Source organism: Triticum urartu, chromosome 3A (assembly GCF_056163025.1).
Source record: "Triticum urartu cultivar PI428250 chromosome 3A, HENAU_Tu73, whole genome shotgun sequence".
NCBI lineage: Eukaryota > Viridiplantae > Streptophyta > Magnoliopsida > Poales > Poaceae > Triticum > Triticum urartu.
This window is the reverse complement of record NC_141875.1, coordinates 139677818-139705424: the sequence shown is the minus strand read 5'-3', so window position 1 is coordinate 139705424 and position 27607 is coordinate 139677818. Positions and strand designations below refer to the sequence as shown.

Here is a 27607-nt window from a genome sequence, read left to right as displayed (position 1 = left end):
ATAATTAGATGCATTTTATAAATATTAAAACATTAAACTATTTTATTAGGTATGAGAAATTAAGGTGGCAATAGAGTATTTATAAATACTAATTTAGGGGCTAGTGGTATATTTTATAAAACCAAAAAAATAAATAAAACAAAAGAAACTACAAAAAAACAGAAACAAACAAAAAAGGGGGAAAGAGAGAAAGGCCCCCACTGGGCTTCGGCCCAGCAGGCCGGCCCACTCGGCCATAGGCCCAGGCCGCCCCCCCCCCCCCCACTACCCCCTCCTTATCCACTCCCCCTGTAACCCTAACCCTCACCCGGTCCCCACTCGCTCCCCCCACGTTCCCCCACTCCCCTCGCTACCTCCTCCTCTGCCCGATCTGGATCGGGGCAGACCCCTGATCCCATCGGCCCGACGCCGCCGCCGATTCCCGTCGCCACCGCACTGGCGCCCCTCGCCGGACCGCTCCGCCGTCGCCCCTCCTGCTGCCTCGGCCCGTCGCTCTCCTCCCCAACTCCCCCCCCTCGTCGGAACCACCTCGCCGCCCTCCCTATCGGACTCCCTCTGCCTCCTCTCGATCTGGATCGAGGGGATCCGCCCCGACTCCACCGCCGCACATCGCCATGGCCGCCGTCGACCTCGCCCGCCCGCGCACTCACCCTGCCGCCTGGGATCTCGTTGGGAGGATCGTCGTCGACCCCCGCTTCGTCTACGCCACTGGATCGAGGCCCGGAGGCCACCACGTCGACTTACGCATCATCGACACCGCTGCCTAGACCCCACGGCCCCGTGGTGAGGCCCGGCACCTCCTCCCCCTCCCCTGCTCCGGCCACTTCGGCCATGGCCTCGCTCACCGGCGCCCGCACGCGCGCCGGCCGCCCCTGCCGCGTCCCGCTCCCCTGCTCTACGGCTGCTGCTAACTGCCTCTGTTGCCGCTGCTAACTGCTCTGGTGTCGCCGCCGCTGCTTCGCTCTACTGCTGCTGGTGCCGTTGCTTGCTGCCGCCCTTCTCGACCCCACTCGCCACCGTTGCAAGTCCTGCTGGCCTCAACCGCCTGCAAGGCACGCCGCCCTGTGGTGGCCTCGCCACTACCGCCTCAGGCGGGCGGCCTCGCCGTGCCCATGGTCGCCCCCCTTTCGATCTGGGCGAATGCCCAATCGGGCTGGGCGCCCATGCCCGTAACCCGCATGCCCTTCGCCCTTCGCCCGACCCGCAAGGCCCCTGTGACTATGACAGATGGGGCCCACGCCCAAAAATAAAACATAAAAAGAAATTAATTAAATAAATATTGTTCAATTAATTAATTAATTAATTAGCTAGTAAGTTAATTAGTTAACTTAATTAACCTGCATAATAACCAAATCAACCAGATTAGTTAATCAAGTGTTGTTTAGTAAAACATGTATCAATGACACATGGGTCCATTGACCAGTCAAACCGCTGACTAGGATAACCCAGTCAATGACATTTGGGTCCCACGGGCCCCCTTTGACCAGTCAACGGTCCAGTCAAACGCTGACTGGACATTTGACCAGGGCCCCACCTGTCAGCCCCTTAGACACGATCTGGGTACACTTCCTGTGTACCCATAGAATTTAAATACAAATTTAATTTCGAATTAAATTAAATCCTGAATTTAGAAAATGTTTTAAAATTTTTAACAATTAATATAAAATAAACCGTAGCTCGGTTGGAAAAACTTTGTACACGAAAGTTGCTCAGAACGACGAGACGAACCCGGATACGCAGCCCGTTCGTCCGTCACACACCCCTAACATATCAAACTCGCAACTTTCCCCCTCCGGCTCATCTGCCCGAAAACACGAAACACCGGTGATACTTTCCCGGATGTTTCCCCCCTTCGCCGGTATCACCTATCCCTGCGTTAGATCACCTCTAGCACCGCGTTTGTCATGTTATGCTTTGATGGCTCTGTTATTTATTGTGTTCCCCCTCCGTTACTTTTTCCGGTAGACTCCGAGACCGCTGCCCGTACCCCTGTGATCGACTATGGAGTTGACGACCCCTCTCTCTTGCCAGAGCAACCAGGAAAGCCCCCCCTTTGATCACCAGATATCGCCTACTCTTTTCTCTATACTGCTTGCATTAGAGTAGTGTAGCATGTTACTGCTTTCCGTTATTCCTATCCTGATGCATAGCCTGTCCTTGCTACTACTGTTGTTACCATTACCTGCTATCCTACTGCTTAATATAGGATGCTAGTTTTCCATCAGTGGCCCTACACTCTTGTCCGTCTGCCATGCTATACCACTGGGCCGTGATCACTTCGGGAGGTGATCATGGGCATATACAATATACTTTACACAGTTACCTTACCTGTGTTACTGTTCGGAGATGCGGGCTGAAGGGGCAGGTGGCTCCATCCCGGTAGAGGTGGGCCTGGGTTCCCGACGGCCCCCGACTGTTACTTTGAGGCGGAGCGACAGGGCAGGTTGAGACCACCTAGGAGAGAGGTGGGCCTGGCCCTGGTCGGCGTTCGCAGATACTTAACACGTTTAACGAGATCTTGGTATTTGATCTGAGTCTGGCTACTGGCCTATACGCACTAACCATCTACGCGGGGACAGTTATGGGCACTCGACGTCGTGGTATCAGCCGAAGTCTTCGTGACGTCAGCAACGGAGCGGCGCGCGCTGGATTGGACTGGAACGCCTACTAGGCTAGGTCTGCTTCCGGCCGCCCACGCAACGTGTAGGTGTGCTAAGGGCGATGGGCCCAGACCCCTGTGCGCTTAGGTTTAGACCGGCATGCTGACCTCTCTGTTGTGCCTAGGTAGGGCTGCGACGTGTTGATCTTCCGAGGCCGGGCATGACCCAGGAAAGTGTGTCCGGCCAAATGGGATCGAGCGTGTTGGGTTATGTGGTGCACCCCTGCAGGGAAGTTAATCTATTCGAATAGCCGTGATCTTCGGTAACAGGACGACTTGGAGTTGTACCTTGACCTTATGACAACTAGAACCGGATACTAAATAAAACACACCCTTCCAAATGCCAGATACAACCGGTGATCGCTCTCTCACAGGGCGACGAGGGGAGGATCATCGGTTAGGATTATGCTATGCGATGCTACTTGGAGGACTTCAGTCTACTCTCTTCTACATGCTGCAAGACGGAGGCTGCCAGAAGCGTAGTCTTTGAAAGGACTAGCTATCCCCCCCTTATCCCGGCTTTCTGCAGTTCAGTCCACATATAATAGCCTTATTCCAGTTGATACCAATGCATACATATGTAGTATAGCTCCTTGCTTGCGAGTACTTTGGATGAGTACTCACGGTTGCTTTCTCCCTCTTTTCCCCCTATCCTTTCTACCTGGTTGTCGCAACCAGATGTTGGAGCCCAGGAGCCAGACGCCACCTTCGACGATGACTCCTACTGCACCAGAGGTGCCTACTACTACGTGCTGCCCGCTGACGATGACCAGGAGTAATTTAGGAGGATCCCAGGCAGGAGGCCTGCGCCTCTTTCGATCTGTATCCCAGTTTGTGCTAGCCATCTTATGGCAACTTGTTTAACTTATGTCTGTACTCAGATATTGTTGCTTCCGCTGACTCGTCTATGATCGAGCTCTTGTATTCGAGCCCTCGAGGCCCCTGGCTTGTAATATGATGCTTGTATGACTTATTTTATTTGTAGAGTTGTGTTGTGATATCTTCCCGTGAGTCCCTGATCTGGATCGTACACGTTTGCGTGTATGATTAGTGTACGATTAAATCGGGGGCGTCACAATCCTGACAAGCACGGGATCCAGCCTGGTTTCGGGAAGGGGAGCCGGACACCTGATCAGCTTTGCCTTCGCTATCCACTCCTGTTTAAAAGGACAGCTCTTTTAGGGGCAAGTTTATGACGATTATATCGATAGTAGGTCCGGGCACAAGGTTACTTACTTGGGTATCCAGGCGATTGCAGCTTAGGCCTGCGTCCTCGGTCAAATCCGGACACATCATTTGTGATCCGAAGAACAGTTTATACATCTCCACGGGCGTTGCGCCCATGAAATTCTGGAGAGCGCGCGGTCCCTCTGGATTAAACTCCCACGGGAGAAGGGAGCGACGTTTGCCGGGCAGTATCCGGCGAATCTGCATAACCTGCGTCACCTTGACCAGGTTGAGGTCTCTTTCTAAGAGATCCCTGATGCGGCCCTGCAACAAGGGCACGTCTTTGGATAACCCCCAATCTAATCCTTTGTTGACCCATGACACTAGCCGTGATGGGGGACCCGAGCGAAAGGCGGGAGGCGCCACCCACTTGGCGCTCCTGGGAGCGGTGATATAGAACCACTCTCGTTGCCACAAGTCGAGCTCCTCTTGAAAGGAGCCCTCGGGCCATGGAGCATCGGCATTCTTACTTATGACAGCGCCTCCGCACTCTGCGTGCCGTCCCTCGATCATCTTCGACTCCACTACAAAAGTCTTGAGCCATAATCCGAAGTGAGGAGTAACACGGAGGAACGCTTCGCACACAACGATGAATGAGGAAATGTGGAGGATGGACTCCGGAGCTAAGTCATGAAATTCCAGCCCGTAATAAAACAGCAGCCCCCTCACGAAGGGATCCATCGGGAAGCCTAACCCCCGAAGGAAGTGAGACATGAACACTACGCTCTCACCGGGCTGGGGATTGGGAATAGCCTGCCTTTGAGCAGGCAACCTATGCGAAATTTCGGCGCTCAAGAACTTAGCCTCTCTCAACTTTAGCACGTCCTCCTCCGTGACGGAGGAGGGCATCCATCGGCCTTGAAGGTCGGAACTGGACATTGTCAAAGGTCCGAAGCGCCTGGAATCTGGAGCCTAGGGTGTTGGAACTCGAGGCGATGGGCAAACTCGTTTGAGATTGGAAAAAGGAGTAAGGCCTTGGTCTCTTTATAAGAGGTTGAATACCAAGAGCCCCTCCCGTAACCATTTGGGACTCGCCTTTAATTGAGGAAACGTGCTACCGGGCACGATTGGCTTACCCACGTCCGTATTGATGAGAATCCCGTAAAGGGAGGACATGATCTTTGCTTTGACAAGACGTGCCAAGGAAACCGCCTCGCTAAACATGCTGAGGTGGAAAAGTAAAAACGATTCGAGGAAAGGACTTGGCCATAGTGTGATGTCACGCTGCGGAATACGTCAGCAGATTAGATTTGTGTTGATATTATTCTCTCTATGGCAATATGAGGAAACTTATTTTGCAGAGCCGGACACTATTCTTGGTGTTTAAAATCTTCTTGAAGAACTTGGAGGAGGAACCCACCTTGCAATGCCGAAGACAATCTGCTTGCTCCGGGTTCAGGGGCTACTGAGGGAGTCCAGGATTAGGGGGTGTTCGGGTAGCCGGACTATACCTTCATCCGGACTCCAGGACTATGAAGATACAAGATTGAAGACTTCGTCCCGTGTCCGGATGGGACTTTCCTTGGCGTGGAAGACAAGCTTGGCGATGCGGATATTCAAGATCTCCTACCATTGTAACTGACTCTGTGTAACCCTAACCCTATCCGGTGTCTATATAAACCGGAGGGTTCTAGTCTGTAGGGCAACTTCATCATACAACAATCATACCATAGGCTAGCTTCTAGGGTTTAGCCTCCTTGATCTCGTGGTAGATCTACTCTTGTACTACCCATATCATCAATATTAATCAAGCAGGAGTAGGGTTTTACCTCCATCGAGAGGGCCCGAACCTGGGTAAAAACATCGTGCCCCTTGTCTCCTGTTACCATCCGCCTAGACACACAGTTCGGGACCCCCTACCCGAGATCCGCCGGTTTTGACACCGACAGGAGGTGACAAGCAGCAAGGATCCCGGTGATGTCGACGTGCAGGAGCTGACCTTCTTGACAGTTCCGCCCAAGCTGTTGGCCGGGGCTAAGCTTGTGTCCCTCCACATTCAGATTGACAAGCTCACGTCCTAAATGTTTCTACAGTGCCTTCTGTTTATATTAGTAATATGCTAATATAGGGATTACCTTGGTCTACTTTAGCTTAAGAAATGGTGGGTTTTGGTGGCGATAAAAAATTATGTTTATCAATGCATTAATTGCAATGCATGCATGCATAAAGTACATGCATTGGTCAATTTTCTCTTAATACTTGCATGCAATGATTTAATGCACCTTGGAATCTGAACATGTGTTGGGGAACAACCAAATTGAGCCTTATAAAATGGAAAAACTAAAATTTTGAGATAAGCCCTATAAAACCGGAAAGGAGAGAGTAGAAAAAGAAGTACTCCATCCGGTAATAGTGCCGCACTTCGAAACTTGAACCGTCAATAAATTTTGAGCTTGCGTCTCGTCACATTCCAAATTACTCCATGCTATATTGAATTGCAAACCTGTTCACACCGATCACAACCTAAACGGTTTCCCACTTAGGAGCGTATTAGTACTCGGTTATAAATACTAGTATGCCAAGATGACTGCGCATTCCTCCTCAACTCCTCATCCACAAAAACAAACAAGCCATTCAGCATCCTTCCCTTGTGTCTGCCATGGCCAGCGTGAGTTCTGGGTCGAGAGATTGCCACCAGGGAGAGGCGAGCATGGAAGTGGAAGCACGAGAGATGTCCCGCCTTGCTGCGAGAGCAGCCGACATGTCCCGCCATGCGGAAGTAGCAGCACAGAGATCCCGCCTCGCCGCTGAAGCAGCACGGAGGTCCCGCCGCGCCGTCGATGCAGCAGACTGGTCCGGCCATGCCGCGAAAGCAGCAGAGCTATCCCGCCGCGCCACGAATGCAGCAGAGATGTCCCGCCGCGCCGCGGCGGCCTGGGAAAATTTCTCGCGTGCAGGCGACGACTGTTATAGGCGCATGCATGCGATCGTCCATGGCCAGATGGATCAGATCTCCTGTTTTGCGAGGTTGCAGGACGACATGAAAGCCTCGTTTGAACAGGCTATCGGTGCACTAAGGGAGGGCAATGAGAGGCTCCGGGCCGAGCGCGACCTGCTGAGGGAGAAGATTGTCCGAAGTGCAGACCAGCAGGGGGAGACCAGTGCCTTGTTGAAGAGGACCAGCATCATCGTCAAGAAACTTATGGACGAGAATGACATGCTCTGCAACGAGCGCCAAAGGCTGGTGGAGGAATCCGTGGATGTTCTCAAGCAGCGTCTTGAGGACACGAAAGAGCTCATCGTCGCTCGCCGCGGAGACTAGTTCCCGCGGCCTGCAGCAACGCATCAAGAAAGTAGAGATCAGTGAGCCAGATCCTTGTCTTCCTTCTTCTTTTGCCCTTGTGTATTTCGGGCGTAGCCGCATGTGGCTTTTTTAATTATCTTTCTAATTATGTAAGACAATTAATCGTCCTTATCTTTCTGTGGAAGATCAATGTTGCGAGGCTGGGATGAAGAAAACTCTTGCTGTGGCGACCCTGGCGTTGCTGTTCTTCTAGTTGATGTTGGGCTTCCTTCAGTTTCCTGGTTTCTTTTGATGTAATAATCGGTTTAGGATGTGGATTGTGTCGTCAGTTGTAATGTTGGGTTCTAGCGCGGATGTTTGGCCTTTGTTGGCCTCTTGGGATGTTGCGATTTCAATCTGGTAGCTTTTAGTCCTTCGTGTTAGGATGGAGTTGTGCTAAACTTCTTGTGAATTGTGGTGGTCTTCAGTAATGAAAATCGGAAGGGACAAGCCCTTCTTTGATCAAAAAAAATTAATCGTCCTTATATATTCATCAGTCTTGCTATAAGTCGTAGTAGATGCTATATAGGTCCGTCGGATCTTACATCAAGATCCGTGCTTTCAGATTTTCTTTTTTCTCTCTTAAATCTCAGTCGAGTGAGACATAGCCACGCCATTAAACAGAGGCTCGGGCGCCATTAATGGAGACCTTGGGAGAGAGGTGGACGGCAGATGGAGGTCAAAGGGCTCTCCTCCCGATAAGCACGCTCAGGGGTCTGATCGCATGCCTCTCGTACTACTCAAATAGCTACCCTGCACGGCGCCTCCTAGCTAATAAAAAATGGGGACGCGTGGTGGCACGTAAATGGTACTAGTAAGTAGAACGCCCACGGTTTCAACAATACTTGTGTTTCCGATTGTAGCGTGATAGCACTTGTTCCAAAATGACTTTGTTGATTGTTAATGTGTGCGCCTTCGCAAATCGGACTGCAAATTTACCACAACATGTTGGTGCCATGTCATGGCACCAAGCCAAGTTTCATTATTTTCATGCGTGTTTTGGATTTACAGGAATTAAAAAACTAAGTTTCTCAATGTTTCCAACCCAGCCACGACGCCTAGAATTTTGAATTTCATTCCCATTTCTTCCATGTAACCTAGAAATTTACCCGAGGACACACATGTGATTTTTCAACCAACTTTGGTGCACTGGAACATGTGCTTGTATTTCAAATTTGAATTATGCACACAAAGGTGACATGTTCCCTCCCAGAACAACGAGCCTTCTTGAGAGAAGCTCCGATTTGCAAGAAGCTTATACCAAAATTTGTTCCTATTCGGCCAATTTTTTTTACCACGACATGGTACTACCATCACATGACACCATGCCAAGTTTCATCATTTTAAAACCAAGTTTCTCAATGTTCTTGACCGAGCCACGATGCCCAGATGTTTGAATTTGATTCTCATTTTTTGCATGGGACCTAGAATTCACCCAAGGACACAAATGTGATTTTTCAACCAACTTTGGTGCACAGGAGCATGTGCTTGTAGTTCAAATTTGAATTATGCACATTAAATGACCAAAACTCAATTAATGTGTAAATAAGGCCAAACGAAGCCGGAATAATTCCAAAATTTAACAGGGCACTCATGTAGTTCTATGTTGCCTTTGTAAATAAACTCAAGGGGGACAACGTATATCGTTTTGCACTCAAAGGTGGCACGTTCCCTCTCAGAACCATGAGCCTTCTTGAGAGAAGCTTGGGTTTGCAAGAAGCTTATACCAAAATTTGTTCCTATTCGGCCAATTTTTTTACCACAACATGGTAGTACCATGGCATGACATCCACGCCAAGTTTCATGATTTTCAGACGTGTTTTGGATTTACAAGAATTTTAAAACCAAGTTTCTCAATGTTCTCGGCCGAGCCACGATGTCTAGATGTTTGAATTTGATTCTCATTTCTTGCATGGGACCTAGAAATTCACCCGAGGACACAAATGTGATTTTTCAACCAACTTTGGTGCACGAGAGCATGTGCTTGTAGTTCAAATTTGACTTATGCACATTAAATGACCGGAAACTCAATTGATGTATAAAAAATGACAAACAAACCCAGAATAATTCCAAAATTTAACAGGGCACTAATGTAGTTCTATGTTGCCTTTGTTAAACTCAAAGGGGGGCAGCGTATATCGTTTCACACTCAAAGGTGGCACGTTCCCTCTTAGAACCACGAGCTTCCAAATCGGCCCAATTTTTTACCACAACATGTTAGTGCCATGACATGACACCATGCCAAGTTTCATGATTTCCAGGCGAGTTTTGGATTTACATGAATTTAAAATCAAAGTTTCTCGATGTTCTCGGCCGAGTCATGACGCCCAGATGTTTGAATTTCATTCTCATTTCTTCCATGGGACCTAAAAATTCAACCAAGGACACACATGTGATTTTTCAACCCACTTTGGTGCACCGGAGCATGTGCATGCAATTCATATTTAGATTATGCACATTAAAAGTCCAGAAACTCAATTAATGTATAAAAAGGCCAAATGAACCCGAAATAATTCCAAAATTTAACAGGGCACTCATATAGTTCTATGTTGCCTCTGTAAATAAAATCAGGGGGGAGGCAGCGTATATCGTTTCGCACACAAAGGTGACACGTTCCCTCTCGGAACCACGAGGCTTGTTGAGAGAATCTCCGGTTTTCCAAGAGGCTTATACGAAAACTTGTCCCAATTCAACCAAAAATTATACGTATAAAAACAGGGTTTAGATTATCCCAAACATCTCGCTACCTAGACCAATAATGTACTATGATTTGGATTCAACATAAAATGGATACAAATATTTGAATTGGAGAGCGTATGGTACATGTAGTTCATAGTGAAATATGATTACTGCTACATGTATGTTTTTTTTATCAAGATAATATTTAAATTATTGTATAACTTGACAACAATCGTATTCAAATAAGGAAAATTGATTCAAATTTAGTCCATATGGTAGACGACAATATATATGTTCACATGGTGGAGTAAAATGTTCATATATGATGGAAGATCAAAATGTACGACTACATCAATTATAAACCGCAAGGTCACCTAAGGATATATTCGAATTCAACATAACGTGGATTCAAAAATTGAAATTCGAGATCATGGCATCTGTAATCATATAAAAAGGGACATTACTCTTTCTTTGGTGGGAATTGATTTGTTGTTTGTTCTTGTTGAGGGAAGTGCGAATCGATTTGGTACTGTGCAGGGTAATCTTGTTCTCCCGATTTTTTTACATTTTTCTTGTAGTTTTTTCAATGGCATCTATAGCAATATAGTAAAAGGGGACATGACTCTCTTGTGTCTTGTATGAATTGTTTTTTTACACGTTAAGTTTGTTCTGCCGAACAAGGAATCTGCACCTTGTTATCCCGAAATTTTCAAGCTCGAGTATCTTTTGTCTCACCTGCTTTGAAACTCCCGCTTCTTCAACCCGCACCGCGCCTTGTTATCCCGAAATTTGGACGTGCGCGAGAACTCCCTCCTCATCCGAAATCGCTCCTGCAGCCCAGACACACGAAATCCCCCTTCTACCCCTCAGCCGGAAATGAAGCTCCACGTCGTGGTGTCAAAACCGGTGGGGGTACGCTGGTAACTTACCCTACATTTCGGACAAGCGCGTCCCTAAGCTTGGCTCCCCCCTCCCCCTCCCCCCCCATTCGTACACCGAGGCCGCCAAAACCCGCGAAACCCCATGCTCCTCCGTCGGCCTCCCGACCGCCGCCCAGCCGGAGACTCTTCCCCGACTACTCGTCCACCGCAACAGCTCGCCGTCCCTCATCCACCGCACCGGACGAGGATCCATTGTCGATCTCGTCGTCCCGCCGGATCAGCCGCCCCGTCCTCCACCTCCAAGGAGATGCCCCGATGTTCGCCTCATCTATCGCGCCACCTCAATCCCCACAGCGCCGTCTTGACCTGCCCCACCGGAACCGCAGCACCCTCACCAATTCCTCCGATGAAGCCGAGGACAACTCGGTGCAACCAAGGAGGTTCTGCACTCACCGCTGCATTTTATCTTTTATTTGATCTCACGGGGCTGCCGGTGCTCGATACCGAGCAGACATGGTGTGTCTCCATCGACGGTGCCGTCGCCGGCCACATCATCCACGGCATCTCTCCCCCATGTCGTTGCTTCCTCGACGGCGACTTCCACAATGGCACTAGCTGCAGCTGCTCCGGCTCTCGCTCGCGTTGCGGCTCTGTTCTTGATGTCGGTCGCGCTGCTGCACTACTCCTGCTTTTGTTCGTGCCGCTGCTCTGCTCTTGCTCTCGCTTGCGCTGCTGCTGCTGCTTCCCGACCTCCGGCAGCTACAGGAGTTGCTGCTTTAGCACTCGCTCGTGGTGCTACTGCATGACTTGCTTGCTCAGTTTCGATAGTAAAATTTAGTTTCGACTGTGAAGTTCATTTTCTTCAGTTAAGTTCAGAGTGAGTAGTACTTACAGCATCTGTCGGAGCGGCCGTGGCGTGGCTGATGCGTTTTACATCTAGCACTTTTTGGTGATGTATTTTACATCATCTATTGCAGATGATATTAGGGTCCCACTTCAGATTAATGTTGTATGTCTTGTCATGCTTCAGCCTCGTCGTCGTACACCTTAGTGGAGCTGCTCCAACGACGGAACCGTCCATCACAGCGGAGCAGTACCCTCGGCGCCATTTCTAGAGGCCTCGGATCTTCTTCCCCGCCTCCGACAGTCACACCAACATCATCACCATCCTCCACGTCCAACCCAATGATGATGAGGTCCACAAGGCTATGCCAAAGAGGTTGTACACTCGTCGCATCACTTTGTTTCTCCATTCCTCTGTTCTTCCAACTCATGTGAGCCAAACACACAGGTTGACTGAAATCCTATGTTTCCAAATGCTCTGTTTTGCACGTGCATTCCTATCCTATTCCTGTGTTTTTCATGTCCCTGCGTTTATAGAATCCTCCAATTCTAAGGAGCCCTTACAGATTTACTTCATTTTCAGATAGGCGTCAAAGAAAACTCTGTGTGTTATGTCCTGCTCCTGCCGTGTCATCATCCACCCCACCTGAGGTGCACCATCGACAGAAGCGTTCACTGTAGCAGAGATCCCCCTGCAGACTTCCTTTCACCGCCTCAGATCATCTTCCCCGTTGCCGGCAGCCACGCCAACCGCATTACCATCACCGACTGAGCAGATGAACTTGAGGACTACACAGTTCCGGAAGAGAGGTCGCAGTCTTTCGTGTTTGCTTATGTTATACATCGGTTATTATTACCTTCTACTTTATCGTTCAATCTTGAGTTTTGAATTGCCCATGGGTCTCATATCGAGCCAGCAACAAATAGTATATGTCTACTATCTGGTTCATCTGGGGTCTTCTATGTGGTTCATGTTGGGTGGGCAACAAACAATAGATGATCCATTGTCTATCTTTTTAAACTGAAGCTATAATCTACCTGGTATCATTAGTTTTGGATCCATCCACTCGTTTGCTACCATCAGTCTTGATTTTTGCATGCACCCCTTAGGCCTTACAAAATCTAACTATTTTTTATTATGCATGTCAGATATTGTACACAATCGTACTGAACATGTAGAGAAAAAAAGAAGACCGTTGCGTGCGAATATAATGTCATGCAGACGCCGCTCCATGGTGGGCGAAGTGCCCCCCCCCCCTCCTGCATTTCCAGATTGTATTCCAGAGGAAGATAACTGTTCAGATGGAGATTCAGAAGGAGCCGACCATGCCTGTTTACCACCTGAGGTGTTTGCTCTAACCTGGCATGCTGATGTTGGTCATATCATGCATATGGCGCCTTGCATTGCTTACATTATACATCTTATATGTCATCAACTTACTTTAGATTTGCTTTGTGTGAATGCCACCTGTTTGGTTTCTATATCATACTCCCACCATTCCTAAATATTTGTCTTTTTAGATATTTCAACAAGTGACTACATACGAAACAAAATGAGTGAATCTACACTCTAAAATATGTCTTTATACATCCGTATGTGGTAGTCCATTTGAAATCTCTAAAAAGACAATTATTTAGGAACGGAGGGAGTATATGGGAATTATGCAATGCCATCTTCTTTAGCCAGGCATCATATATGTGAATCATGCAATGCCATCCTGTTTAGCCAGTCATCGTATATGTGAATTGTATCGTGCCATATTTTTTCCATAATGTATTCCATTTGTCAACAATGTTTATACATTCATCTACTCTTCCTGTGCATCACCCATTTGAGTCGGTCATTGGAAAATCTGGAGTGAAAACAAGGTCTTCTAAGCAGTCAGTGCTACCTGTCGATGCAGATTTCTTGCTGGTTACAGATAGCTCCTCAGAGTAGGATTCAGAGAGAGATGACCAGTCATATTCCCCTCCCTCGAGGTGCATGCTCTAACTTGGCTGGGTTATATTGCTCATATCTTGCATATCTTGCATTGCCATGCCATCTGCTTAGATTAGACATGCTTTGTGTGAATGCCTCTTGTTTGCTTTCTATATCAAATATGTGAATTATGCAATGCCATGTTTTTCAGCCAGTTATCATATATGTGAATTATGCACCGCCATGGAGCCAGGCATCATATATGTGAGTTATCTCATGCCATCTTTTTTTTCATTACGTATTCCATTTGTCGACAATCTGTGTATATTGAACTTTTTTTCATTAGTATTCCATTTGTCGACAATCTGTGTATATTGAACTATTCTTCATGTGTATCAACCATTTGAGCCGGTTATGGAAAAATCTGGAGTGAAAACAAGGTCTTCAGAGCAGGCAATGGTACCTGTTGAAGCATATATCTCGGTGGTTACAGGGAGCTCCTCAGAGGAGGATTCAAAGACAGATGACCAGTCCTATATCCCACCTGAGGTGTATGCTCTAAGTTGCAATATTTATATTTCTCATATGATGCATATGAAGTCTTGCGTTGCTTAGTTTAGACATCATATGCACACTATTGAATTCTATCTGCTTAGTTTAGAGATCATACATGCGAGTGCCAGTTGCTTAGTATATGAATCAATTATGTCAATTATATCATGCCATCCTGTATACTTAGACAACATGTATGTGAATTATTTCATCCCAACCTATTTTAGAAAGACATCATATAGTTTTGTCATGTCATCCTGTTTAGGTACTCATCATATGTTGAATTATGCCATTATATCCTGTTAAGTTATCCATCATATATCTGAAACTGTGTCATGCTATCCTGTTTAGTTAGGCATCATATATGTGAAATTGTGTCATGCTGTCCTGTTTGGTTAGACAACATACATGTGAATTACCACATCTGTCTATCATACAATGTCTGTACGTTCAATTTCTTTTCTTGTTTATCAACCATTTGAATTGGAGGGGGTGATGGCAGTATCTAAGGGAGCAAAAACCCGTTCTTCACAAAAGACAGTGCTACCCGTTGATGCAGATAGAACCATGGTTGTACTGGCCCACAAAGTAGCCCCACCACACATAATCGAGACTCTTCCAGATTGCACACTTACACCGTTGGGCAGAGAACCAGCTACAACCCATCTAACCGCAACCCCAGCGGATAGTAACCCACTTATAGTTGACAAAGCACCATGTCCACCACAGAGTACCCCCACACGAGCAGTTTGTAAAGCTACTGCAGTGCCCAAAGCACGAAGACCACCACAGCTAACCCAAACTCCACGTTTAAAGCAGAAGAGCAACTGTTCTCAGGTCAGATTCCGTAGCTATGGTCCATACTCCTTTGCTGTTTACTCATACCAACTACTTTCGAATTTGAAGGATCCAATTGAAACTCCAATGGCGCAACAGGTATGTTTTAAACCTATTTCTTTAACTGGATTGTTGTTCTAACTTCTTGCTCTATGTTGATTTCAGTTTAAGTTGCATAAACAGTTATGTTCTCATGTGATGCACATTACAAGTGCTGCCAATGTTGTGTAGTTTCTCACACTTATATTCTGTCTATGCTGATGTGTCTTAAAAATATATGAGTTGAACTGTGTCTCTATCTTGATTAGGGAACATAAACTAGAATGATATTGACAATACAGTGACCATAGTACATAGATATATGTTTGTTTCATGTTGTTATCCTGTCCACCTTACTACTGAACAGGTTTACCAAAATGAGTTTCGTATACTACAAGCTAAACCTGTGATGTGTCTACTTGTTTCTCTTGTAGTATGCAAACAGAATATTGGAGAAGAGCACCCCACTATGCAATGGTAGAGAAAGTAATGCAGATAAGGTTCAAGATAGTGAGACAACCCTGTTAGTCTCCAAGAAAGGTGATAAAAACAATCTTGTAGACAGTGAGAAAACCCCACAATCATGCGTTGATGTAGTGTTCGAGTTACTGGCCAGTACCGCTGGCACAAGCTCTTCCAACTCGCTGCCTGAATCACTTCGGCTTCTTCAGTCTCAGCTACAAGCTGAACGGCATCAGTCAGCTGTGCTGCGGCAAGAAGTCGAAGGACTAAGGAAGTCCCTGCAGAATTCAGATGCGTACTTTCTTGTGCAACAGCAAGCGCTGGAGGATTTAAGCGCCAAACAATAGAAAGTTAATAAGCTTGCTACGCATCTTGCCAGCATTATGGGTACCCAGGATATTGTTTCTTGAGCTCTTCTGAAGTGGTTTCAGTTCTAGACTTGTTTTGCTGCGGCGTTTATATGCTGGTGTGTTCCCTATATTTGCACTGGTGGCGAACTTTGATGCCCAGTGGATGTAATATGTGTAATAGCCGTGATAGCCTAGCATAAGTTGCTCGCTTATGTATTTCCTTGTTTTGTTTATTTGTTTGCTTGTAGCCAGTGCAGTTCTTTTTCCGCGGTTTGCTAGTGGCTACAATAACCTATTTTTTAAAACTAGGTCATAATAACCATGGGCTAATATTTAAAACTAGTGACACTGGGCCTCCTACGGGTCGTAGAAACAGTGGGCCTTCTACGGGCTATAGAAACAGTAGGCCTTCTATGGGCCGTAGAAACAATGGGCCTTCTACGGGCCGTATCATCAATGGGCCTTATACGGGCCGTATGATCGATTGGCCAAACATGGGCCAATAACAGGCCTCATTATGGCCGTAAACGGGCTAGAGTTGGAATCGTCCGTTCATGGGCCGACCATAACGGGCCATCCTTAATAGGCCGTATTTGATGACGCTATGAAAATGGCCCAATGAATTAACGGACCACAAACGGGCCGACTGTAACCACGGGCTGAATTTGGCCCACAAGCAGAAAATGACAGTAACGGGCCATAAGTAAACGGATGCTGGAAATGAACCCAAGAATAAATGGGCTCTGAGAAGGCCGAAAGATAACATGGGCTGGAAACGGCCCAACGGAATAACGGGCCGTTAATGGGTATAAAGTGATACACTGTTCATTACGGGCCAGTTTCACCACGAGCCGTTAATGGGTGTAAAGTGATACACTGTTCATTACGGGCCAGTTTCACCACGGGCCATTAGTAGGCCAAGAGTTACATAGGGCCTCATATGGGCCGAAAGACGTCATGGGCCATACATGGGCCAGAAGTGAAAACGGGCTGGAATCATATTGGATGGCCCAGATGACGCTACTGGGCCTAATTCGGATAGGGCGTAACGGGCCTTGGGTTAGCGGGCTGTAAATGGGCTATATTCGAACAGGCCGTTAACAGGATTTCCATGGGCCGGCTTACCAGCTTTTGACCAAATCAAATGGGCTGGCCTTTTCACAGGAATGGGCCTCTGTTGGGCCGTGCCACGTGTCGACGTATCATAGGCGCCTTCCGTCCAATGAGTGGTTGACATCTATCCCAACGATGAGCCGACACGTGTTTCCTCCAGCCAATGATGATTTTACACGTGGAAAATCCCCATTGGTTGGGGCTGTTAACGGGTTATCGGATCCAAAACCCGACCCGATAGCTTAACGGCGTTACGTTACGGTGGAAGCCATGTGTCGGTCACCCTTGACGAAAGCACTTCTATGACGCGCGATTTATCGTCATGGAAGTGGACACTTCCGTGATGATAACTTTGGTAATGTCATGGAACACTTCTACGACAGCACAGGTATGACTATCTTGATTCTGTCATAAATTTTTCATGGATGTACATGCATGACAAAAAAAGTGACCTACTGTGACAAACACGTATCATCACGGAAGTGTATTTTTTTGTAGTGGGGGCCGCTGGCGGAGCCATGCCATGGGCCGCAGGCATGCAAGTCTGGTGACCCCCGTTCCCAGGACGCCGACACAAAGAACTACTCACACATCATCGGAGAGGCACCAATGAGCACGATGAACCCCTCTATGATGGTGTTTAGATTGGATCTGGTATTTCTGGAACTTGTGGTGGCTGGAATTGATTTTCTCGACTCCCCTAGGGTTTCTGGAATATTGGGGTATTTATAGAGTAAAGAGGCGGTGCGGGAGGCCACCGAGCTGGGCACAACCCACCTGGGCGTGCCTGGGGGCGTAGGCGCGCCCTGGTGGGTTGTGCGTTGATGTCTACTACACAACCTTCTTCTTGTAGACGTTGTTGGGCCTCCAAGTGCAGAGGTTTGTAGGACAGTAGGAAATTTCCCTCAAGTGGATGACCTAAGGTTTATAAATCCGTGGGAGGCGTAGGATGAAGATGGTCTCTCTCAAACAACCCTGCAACCAAATAGCAAAGAGTCTCGTGTGTCCCTAACACACCCAATACAATGGTAAATTGTATAGGTGCACTAGTTCGGCGAAGAGATGGTGATACAAGTGCAATATGGATGGTAGATATAGGTTTTTGTAATCTGAAAAATATAAAAACAGTAAGGTAACTAATGATAAAAGTGAGCGAAAACGGTATTGCAATGCGTGGAAACAGGGCCTAGGGTTCATACTTTCACTAGTGCAAGTTCTCTCAACAAGGATAACATAATTAGATCATATAAAAATCCCTCAACATGCAACAAAGAGTCACTCCAAAGTCACTAAGAGCGGAGAACAAACGAAGATATTATTGTAGGGTACGAAACCACCTCAAAGTTATCCTTTCTGATCGATCTATTCAAGAGTCTGTAGTAAAAGAACACTAAGCTATTCTTTCCGTTCGATCTATCCTAGAGTTTGTAATAGAATAATACCTTAAGACACAAAACAACCAAAACCCTAATGTCACCTAGGTACTCCAATGTCACCTCAAGTATCCGTGGGTATGATTATGCGATATGCATCACAAAATCTCAGATTGATCTATTCAACCAACACAAAGAACTTCAAAGAGTGCCCCAAAGTTTCTACCGGAGAGTCAAGACGAAAATGTGTGCCAACCCCTATGCATAAGTTCATGAGGTCATGGAACTCGCAAGTTGATCACCAAAACATACATTAAGTGGATCACGTGATATCCCATTGTCACCATAGATAAGCACATGCAAGACATACATCAAGTGTTCTCAAATCCTTAAAGACTCAATCCGATAAGACAACTTAAAAGGGAAAACTCAATCCATTACAAGAGAGTAGAGGGGGAGAAACATCATAAGATCCAACTATAATAGCAAAGCTCGCGATACATCAAGATCGTTCCGAATCAAGAACACGAGAGAGAGAGAGAGAGAGAGAGAGATCAAACACATAGCTATCGGTACATACCCTCAGCCCGAGGGTGAACTACTCCCTCCTCGTCATGGAGAGCGTCGGGATGATGAAGATGGCCATCGGAGAGGGATTCCCCCCTCCGGCAGGGTGCCGGAACAGGTCTAGATTGGTTTTCGATGGATACAGAGCCTTGCGGTGGCGGAACTCCCGATCTAGGTTATGTTCTGGAAGTTTGGGTATATATAAGAGGTTTTGGCGTTGGGAACAAGTTAGGGGGTCCCCAAGGCATCCTCGAGGTAGGGAGGCGCGCCCAGGGGTAGGGCGCGCCCCCACCCTTGTGGTGGCCTCGGGACTCTTCTGGCCGATCTCCGGTACTCCGTGGGCTTCTTATGGTCCAAAAATGATCTCTGTGAAATTTCAGGTCAATTGGACTCCGTTTGGTTTTCCTTTTCTGCGATACTCAAAAACAAGGAAAAAAACAGAAACTGGCACTGGGCTCTAGGTTAATAGGTTAGTCCCAAAAATCATATAAATAGCATATAAATGCATATAAAACATCTAAGATTGATAATATAATAGCATGGAACAATCAAAAATTATAGATACGTTGGAGACGTATCATGCCCCGCCCCCCTCGGGGCACCCCTAGGTGCCTCTCTAGCCCATTGGGTGTCTACTGGTCCATAAAAATTCCACAAAAAGTTTCGCTGCATTTGGACTCCATTTGATATTGATTTTCTGCGATGTAAAAAACAAGCGAAAAACAGCAACTGGCACTGGGCACTATGTCAATAGGTTAGTCCCAAAAAATGATATAAAGTGATTGTAAAACATCCAAGAATGATAATATAACAGCATGGAACAATCAAAAATTATAGATACGTTGGAGACATATCAGATACTGATGAGGGTTTGACACACCGACGGGTCAGCCCAGGCGTGAGCTCGTCCTATCCTCGACCATGCGTCGGTCTTAACTCTCAGGTCGAGCTACAACTCAAGGAAGGCACCAAATTGCAAGACATGAAATGGGATGGAAAGCACCACATGATATGGTGCACTGGGACCCAAGGGGCATGGGCCCACCGATGTGCTAAGGCTACTGATATGTCTCCAACGTATCTATAATTTTTGATTGCTCCATGCTATATTATCTACTGTTTTGGATGTTTATGGGCTTTATTATACACTTTTATATCATTTTTGGGACTAACCTATTAACCCAGAGCCCAGTGCCAATTTCTGTTTTTACCCTGTTTTAGGGTTTCGAAGAAAAGGAAAATCAAACGAAGTCCAATTGACCTAAAACTTCACGGAACTCATTTTTGGAAGGAAAGAAGCCCAGAAGACTTGGAGTGCACGTCGGGGGATCTGCGAGGAGGTCACGAGGCAGGGGGCGCGCCCTCCACCCTCGTGAGCCCCTCGTGGCCCCCTGACGTACTTCTTCTGCCTATATATCCCCACATACCCTAAAAACATCCGTGAGCACAATAGATCGGGAGTTCCGCCGCCAGAAGCCTCCATAGCCACCGAAAGACAATCTAGACCCGTTCCGGCACCCTGCCGGAGGGGGCAATCCTTCTCCCGGTGGCCATCTTCATCATCCTGGTGCTCTCAATGACGAGGAGGGAGTAGTTCTCCCTCGGGGCTGAGGGTATGTACCAGTAGCTATGTGTTTGATATCTGTGGTGACAATGGGATATCACGTGATTCACTTGATGTATGTTTTGGTGATCAACTTGCGGGTTCCGCCCATGAACCTATGCATAGGGGTTGGCACATGTTTTCGTCGTGATTCTCCAGTAGCAACTTTGGGGCACTCTTTGAGGTTCTATGTGTTGGTTGAATAGATGAATCTGCAATTGTGTGACGCATATCGTATAATCATACCCACGGATACTTGAGGTGACATTGGAGTATCTAGGTGACATTAGGGTTTTGGTTGATTTGTGTCTTAAGGTGTTATTCTAGTATGAACTCTAGGGCTGTTTGTGACACTTATAGGAATAGCCCAACGGATTGATTGGAAAGAATAACTTTGAGGTGGTTTCGTACCCTACCATAATCTCTTCGTTCGTTCTCCGCTATTAGTGACTTTGGAGTGACTCTTTGTTGCATGTTGAGGGATAGTTATGTGATCCAATTATGTTAGTATTGTTGAGAGGACTTGCACTAGTGAAAGTATGAACCCTAGGCCTTGTTTCAACGCATTGCAATACCGTTTACGCTCACTTTTATCATTAGTTACTTTGCTGTTTTTATAATTTCAGATTACAAATACTATTATCTACTATTCATATTGCACTTGTATCACCATCTCTTCGCCGAACTAGTGCACCTATACAATTTACCATTGTATTGGGTGTGTTGGGGACACAAGAGACTCTTTGTTATTTGGTTGCAGAGTTGCTTGAGAGAGACCATCTTCATCCTACGCCTCCTACGGATTGATAAACCTTAGGTCATCCACTTGAGGGAAATTTGCTACTGTCCTACAAACCTCTGCACTTGGAGGCCCAACAACGTCTACAAGAAGAAGGTTGTGTAGTAGACATCAAGCTCTTTTCTGGCACCGTTGCCGGGGAGGTTAGCGCTTGAAGGTATATCTTTAGATCTTGCAATCGAGTCTTTTAGTTTCTTGTTTTATCACTAGTTTAGTTTATAAAATAAAACTATAAAAAATGGAATTGAGTTTGTCTCATACGCTTCACCTTTTTAATATCTTTCGTGAGTATGATGGAAAGGAAAATTGTGCTCAAGTGCTAGAAGAAGAAATCTATAAAATGTTTGGCACTAAATCTTTGAATGATGAGCATGATTGCAATGTTGTTAGTACGAATTCTTTGAATATCCATGATACTAATGATGATTGCACTAGTTATGATGAAAATGTCTCCTATAAACATGTCAATTTTTGTGGAGTGCATTCGGTTTGTAAGTACACACCAAATAGGGAAGATAGATATTGCAAGAGGCATAAGTACTTAGAAACCAAATTGTTGCAAGAAGAGCTAGATGAATGTGCTGAAAGATTCAATATTTCTCGCGCCCCTTGTGAACTTTGCAATGAACATGGTCATTTATATCTCCAATACAAATTATTTCATGACCAAATCGTATCCAAAAATTGTGATAATTTGATTACCCTTGAGCAACATAAAGAGCTTAGTCTTCTTTTGGGTTATGAAGAAATGAAACGTATAACTGAGGGTATTCCAAAGTTTAATCTTGATAGAGTTCTTGATTTTGATCTAGAGGAAATTTATATGTATTGTGCGGTGAATTGTATTGAAAATCCTTATATTGCCAACTACATAAAGAAAAGAGAACAAATAGAAGATGAAGAGAATAGTAATGAAAGGGAAGAGACTTCCCAATATCCTCCTATTATTTCTTATGATGAATCAGGTAACGAGGAGGAGCCTCCTATTCAACCAATCTCATTAATAAGGAGCTCCAAAAAGAGGATTGAACCCACACATGATCTGGTGAAGAAGAAGAAAAGAAAAAGGAAGAGAGGTAAAAAGATATCTCTCTCAAATAATGCTGCTCCTATTACTATTGTGCCTCATGAAAATATAACTGTGGAAGATAATGATACTTCTTATGATCTTGAAAATCTTTTTGGCACTTGCTTGGAAGAATATGATAATTGCTATACTATTGGTGCTATCTATACTATTAATGATGAGAGTGATTATGCTTATGATATGAAAAGGCCCAAGCTTGGGGATGCTATGTTTGATGAAGATGATGTTTTTGAGAATATATTTGCTGCAATTAATGTTTGTCCCAAGCTTGGGGATGCTACGCTTAATGAAGATGATATTTTTAGTCTCCCAAGTTTTGATATGCAAATTTATAATGATGATAGCATGCCTACTACTTATGATAATTATTGTGATGATACATATGCTATAAAAAGTAGTGATTATATTTATAAAACTTGTCATGATTGTGATTACCCCTTCTCTGAACATTACTCTTTTAATGTGGAAACAATTTATTGTATTCAAGTCACTTATGATACTCCCACTATTATTCATGAGAAGAATTTTGCTTGTGTGGAGAGTAGTAAATTTTCTATGCTTGTAGATCATGGAAAGAATGCTTTAGGTGCTGGTTATATTGTTTAATTCATTCATGATGCTAATGAAAATTATTATGAGGGAGGAACATATGCTTGTAGGAATTGCAATAATATCAAGTTTCCCCTCTATGTGCTTAAAGTTTTGAAGTTATGCTTGTTTTACCTTCCTATGCAAGTTGATTCTTGTTCCCATAAGTTGTTTGCTCACAAAATCCCTATTCATAGGAAGTGGGTTAGACTTAAATGTGCTAGTCATATTCTTCATGATGCTCTCTTTATGTTTAAATTCTTATCCTTCATGTGAGCATCATTGAAATCATCATGCCAAGCTAGGGGCGTTAAACGATAGCGCTTGTTGGGAGGCAACCCAATTTCATTTTTATTCCTTGCTTTTTGATCCTGTTTAGTAATAAATAATTCATCTAGCCTCCATTTGTATGTGGTTTTTATGTTTTAATTAGTGTTTGTGCCAAGTAGAACCGTTGGGAAGACTTGGAGAAAGTCTTGTTGATCATGCTGTCAAAAACAGAAACTTTAGCGCTCACGAGAACTGCTGCCATTTTTATTTGGAGAGTGCTATTTAGTTAATTCTTTTTGCAGCTGATTAATAGATAAATTCCTCAGGTCCAGAAATTTATTTGAGAATTTTATGAGTTCCATAAGTATACGTTTTGATCCAGATTACTACAGACTGTTCTGTTTTTGACAGATTCTGTTTTTTGTGTGTTGTTTGCTTATTTTGATGAATCCATGGCTAGTAAAATAGTTTATAAACCATAGATAAGTTGGAATACGTTAGGTTTAACACCAATATAAATAAATAATGAGTTCATTACAGTACCTTGAAGTGGTGTTTTGTTTTCTTTCGCTAACGGAGCTTACGAGTTTTCTGTTAAGTTTTGTGTTGTGAAGTTTTCAAGTTTTGGGTAAGGATTCGATGGACTATGGAATAAGGAGTGGCAAGAGCCTAAGCTTGGGGATGCCCAAGGCACCCCAAGGTAATATTGAAGGATGGCCAAGAGCCTAAGCTTGGGGATGCCCCGGAAGGCATCCCCTCTTTCGTCTTCGTTCATCGGTAACTTTACTTGGAGCTATATTTTTATTCACCACATGATATGTGTTTTGCTTGGAGCGTAAATTTATTTTGTTAGGATTTGCTTGATTTTATTTAGAACGATGTTTTGCATCTTTTATTTCAATAAAAGTGGCATTGATAGCCTTTACTATGCCTATGTTACAAGTATACATGTTGCTGTTTGAAAACAGAAAGTTTACCGCTGTTGCAATAATTCCCTAGAAAAGTCAGAATGTGATACAATGTTGAAACCTTTTGCATATTAATCTCTAATAAATTTACTACAGTGGGAATTTTCTTTCATAATTTTTGGAGCTAGGGAAGTATGGATGTTGCAGCATTCTTTACAGACTATCCTGTTTAGGCAGATTGCTGTTATGTTTGCATTGTTTGCATATGTTTGCTTCTTTAACGATTCTATTTGACGATAGGACTATTAAATATGCAGAGGCATTTAGTATAAAATGTTGAATAATAATTTTAGTGATTTTCTACAGTAGAGTATGATAAGGTTTTGGCAATGGTTTATACTAACTTATCTCACGAGTCCTTGTTGAGTTTTGTGTGGATGAAGCTTTTGAGATTTAGGGAGACCGTGATATGAGAGGAATTAAGGAGACACAAAAGCTCAAGCTTGGGGATTCCCAAGGCACCCAAAGATAATATTTCGAGAAGTCTCAAGCATCTAAGCTTGGGGATGCCCCGGTTGGCATCCCACCTTTCTTCTTCAACAACTATCGGTTAGTTTCGTTTGATCCTAAGTTTTTGCTTCTTCACATGATGTTTGCCATTCTTAGAATGGTATTTTGCTTTGCTTGCTGTTTGAATAAAATACCAATATCTGAAATTCTTAAATGTTAGAGAGTCTTCACATAGTTGCATAACTATTCAACTACTCATTGATCTTCACTTATATCTTTCGGAGTAGTTTGTCATTTGCTCTAGTGCTTCACTTATATATTTTAGAGCATGGTGGTAGTTTTATTTTGAATAAATAGATGAACTCTCATGCTTCACTTAGATTATTTTGAGAGTCTTAATAGCATGGTAATTTGCTTAAAATCCTAATATGCTAGGTATTCAAGAATAATAAAATTCTCTTATGAGTGTGTTGAATACTAAGAGAAGTTTGATACTTGATGATTGTTTTGAGATATGAGGATGGTAATATTAGATTCATGCTAGTTGAGTAGTTGTGAATTTGAGAAATGCTTTTATTGAAGTTTGTGATTCCCGTAGCATGCACGTATGGTGAACCATTATGTGATGAAGTCGGAGCATGATTTATTTATTGATTGCCTTCCTTATGAGTGGCGGTCGGGGACGAGCGATGGTCTTTTCCTACCAATCTATCCCCCTAGGAGCATGCGCGTAGTACTTTGTTTCGATAACTAATAGATTTTTGCAATAAGTATGTGAGTTCTTTATGACTAATGTTGAGTCCATGGATTATACGCACTCTCACCCTTCCACCATTGCTAGCCTCTCTAGTACCGCGCAACTTTCGCCGGTACCATAAACCCACCATACACCTTCCTCAAAACAGCCACCATACCTACCTATTGTGGCATTTCCATAGCCATTCCGAGATATATTGCCATGCAACTTTCCACCATTCCATTATTATGACACGCTTCATCATTGTCATATTGCTTTGCATGATAATGTAGTTGACATCGTATTTGTGGCAAGGCCACCGTTCATAATTCTTTCATACATGTCACTCATGCATCATTGCACATCCCGGTACACCACCAGAGGCATTCATATAGAGTCATATCTTGTTCTAAGTATCGAGTTGTAATTCTTGAGTTGTAAGAAAAATAAAAGTGTGATGATCATCATTATTAGAGCATTGTCCCAGTGAGGAAAGGATGATGGAGACTATGATTCCCCCACAAGTCGGGATGAGACTCCGGACAAAAAAAAAGAGGCCAAACAAGCCCAAATAAAAAAGAGGCCATAAAAAAAGAGAAGGCCCAAATAAAAAAATAAAAAAATGGGAGAAAAAGAGATAAGGGGCAATGCTACTATCCTTTTACCACACTTGTGCTTCAAAGTAGCACCATGATCTTCATGATAGACAGTCTCCTATGGTGTCACTTTCATATACTAGTGGGAATCTTTCATTATAGAACTTGGCTTGTATATTTCAATGATGGGCTTCCTCAAAATGCCCTAGGTCTTCGTGAGCAAGCGAGTTGGATGCACACCCACTAGTTTCTTTTGTTGGGCTTTCATACACTTATAGCTCTAGTGCATCTGTTGCATGGCAATCCCTACTCACTCACATTGATATCTATTGATGTGCATCTCCATAGCCCGTTGATATGCCTAGTTGATGTGAGACTATCTTCTCCTTTTTGTCTTCTCCACAACCACCATTCTATTCCACCTATAGTGCTATATCCATGGCTCACGCTCATATATTGCGTGAAGATTGAAAAGGTTTGAGCACATCAAAAGTATGAAACAATTGCTTGGCTTGTCATCGGGGTTGTGCATGATTTAAATATTTTGTGTGGTGAAGATGGAGCATAGCCAGACTATATGATCTTGTAGGGATAGCTTTCTTTGGCCATGTTATTTTGAGAAGACATGATTGCTTTGTTAGTATGCTTGAAGTATTATTATTTTTATGTCAATATGAACTTTTGTCTTAAATCTTATGGATCTGAATATTCATACCACAATTAAGAAGAATCACATTGAAATTATGCCAAGTAGCACTCCGCATCAAAAATTCTGTTTTTATCATTTACCTACTCGAGGACGAGCAGGAATTAAGCTTGGGGACGCTGATACGTCTCCGACGTATCTATAATTTTTGATTGCTCCATGCTATATTATCTACTGTTTTGGATGTTTATGGGATTTATTATACACTTTTATATCATTTTTGGGACTAACCTATTAACCCAAAGCCCAGTGCCAGTTTCTGTTTTTACCCTATTTTAGGGTTTCAAAGAAAAGGAAAATCAAACGGAGTCCAATTGACCTAAAACTTCACGGAACTCATTTTTGGAAGGAAAGAAGCCCAGAAGACTTGGAGTGCACGTCGGGGGATCTGTGAGGAGGTCACGAGGCAGGGGGCGTGCCCACCCCCCCTGGGCACGCCCTCCACCCTCGTGAGCCCCTCGTGGCCCCCCTGACGTACTTCTTCCGCCTATGTATCCCCATATACCCTAAAAATATCTGTGAGCACAATAGATCGAGAGTTCCGCTGCCAGAAGCCTCCATAGCCACCGAAAGCCAATCTAGACCCGTTCTGGCACCCTGCCGGAGGGGGCAATCCTTCTCCGGTGGCCATCTTCATCATCCTGGTGCTCTCCATGACGAGGAGGGAGTAGTTCTCCTTCGGGGCTGAGGGTATGTACCAGTAGCTATGTGTTTGATATCTCTCTCTCTTGTGTTCTTGAGGTGATACGATCTTGATGTATCGCGAGCTTTGCTATTATAGTTGGATCTTATGTTTCTCCTCCCCCTCTACTCTCTTGTAATGAATTGAGTTTCCCCTTTGGAGTTATCTTATCGGATTGAGTCTTTAAAGATTTGAGAACACTTGATGTATGTCTTGTCGTGGATATCTGTGGTGACAATGGGATATCACATGATTCACTTGATGTATGTTTTGGTGATCAACTTGCGGGTTCCTCCCATGAACCTATGCATAGGGGTTGGCACATGTTTTCGTCGT

At 44.7% G+C, this 27607-nt stretch overlaps 1 long non-coding RNA gene across 1 annotated transcript; it reads left to right on the top strand.

Moving 5' to 3' along the window:
• The first annotated feature begins 341 nt into the window (after nt 1-341).
• Nucleotides 342-3661, top strand: LOC147978959 (uncharacterized). The gene is made up of 2 exons (XR_015599657.1): nt 342-783; nt 3338-3661. It is a non-coding gene; the product is annotated as an uncharacterized LOC147978959 (long non-coding RNA).
• Nucleotides 3662-27607: the final 23946 nt, after the last annotated feature.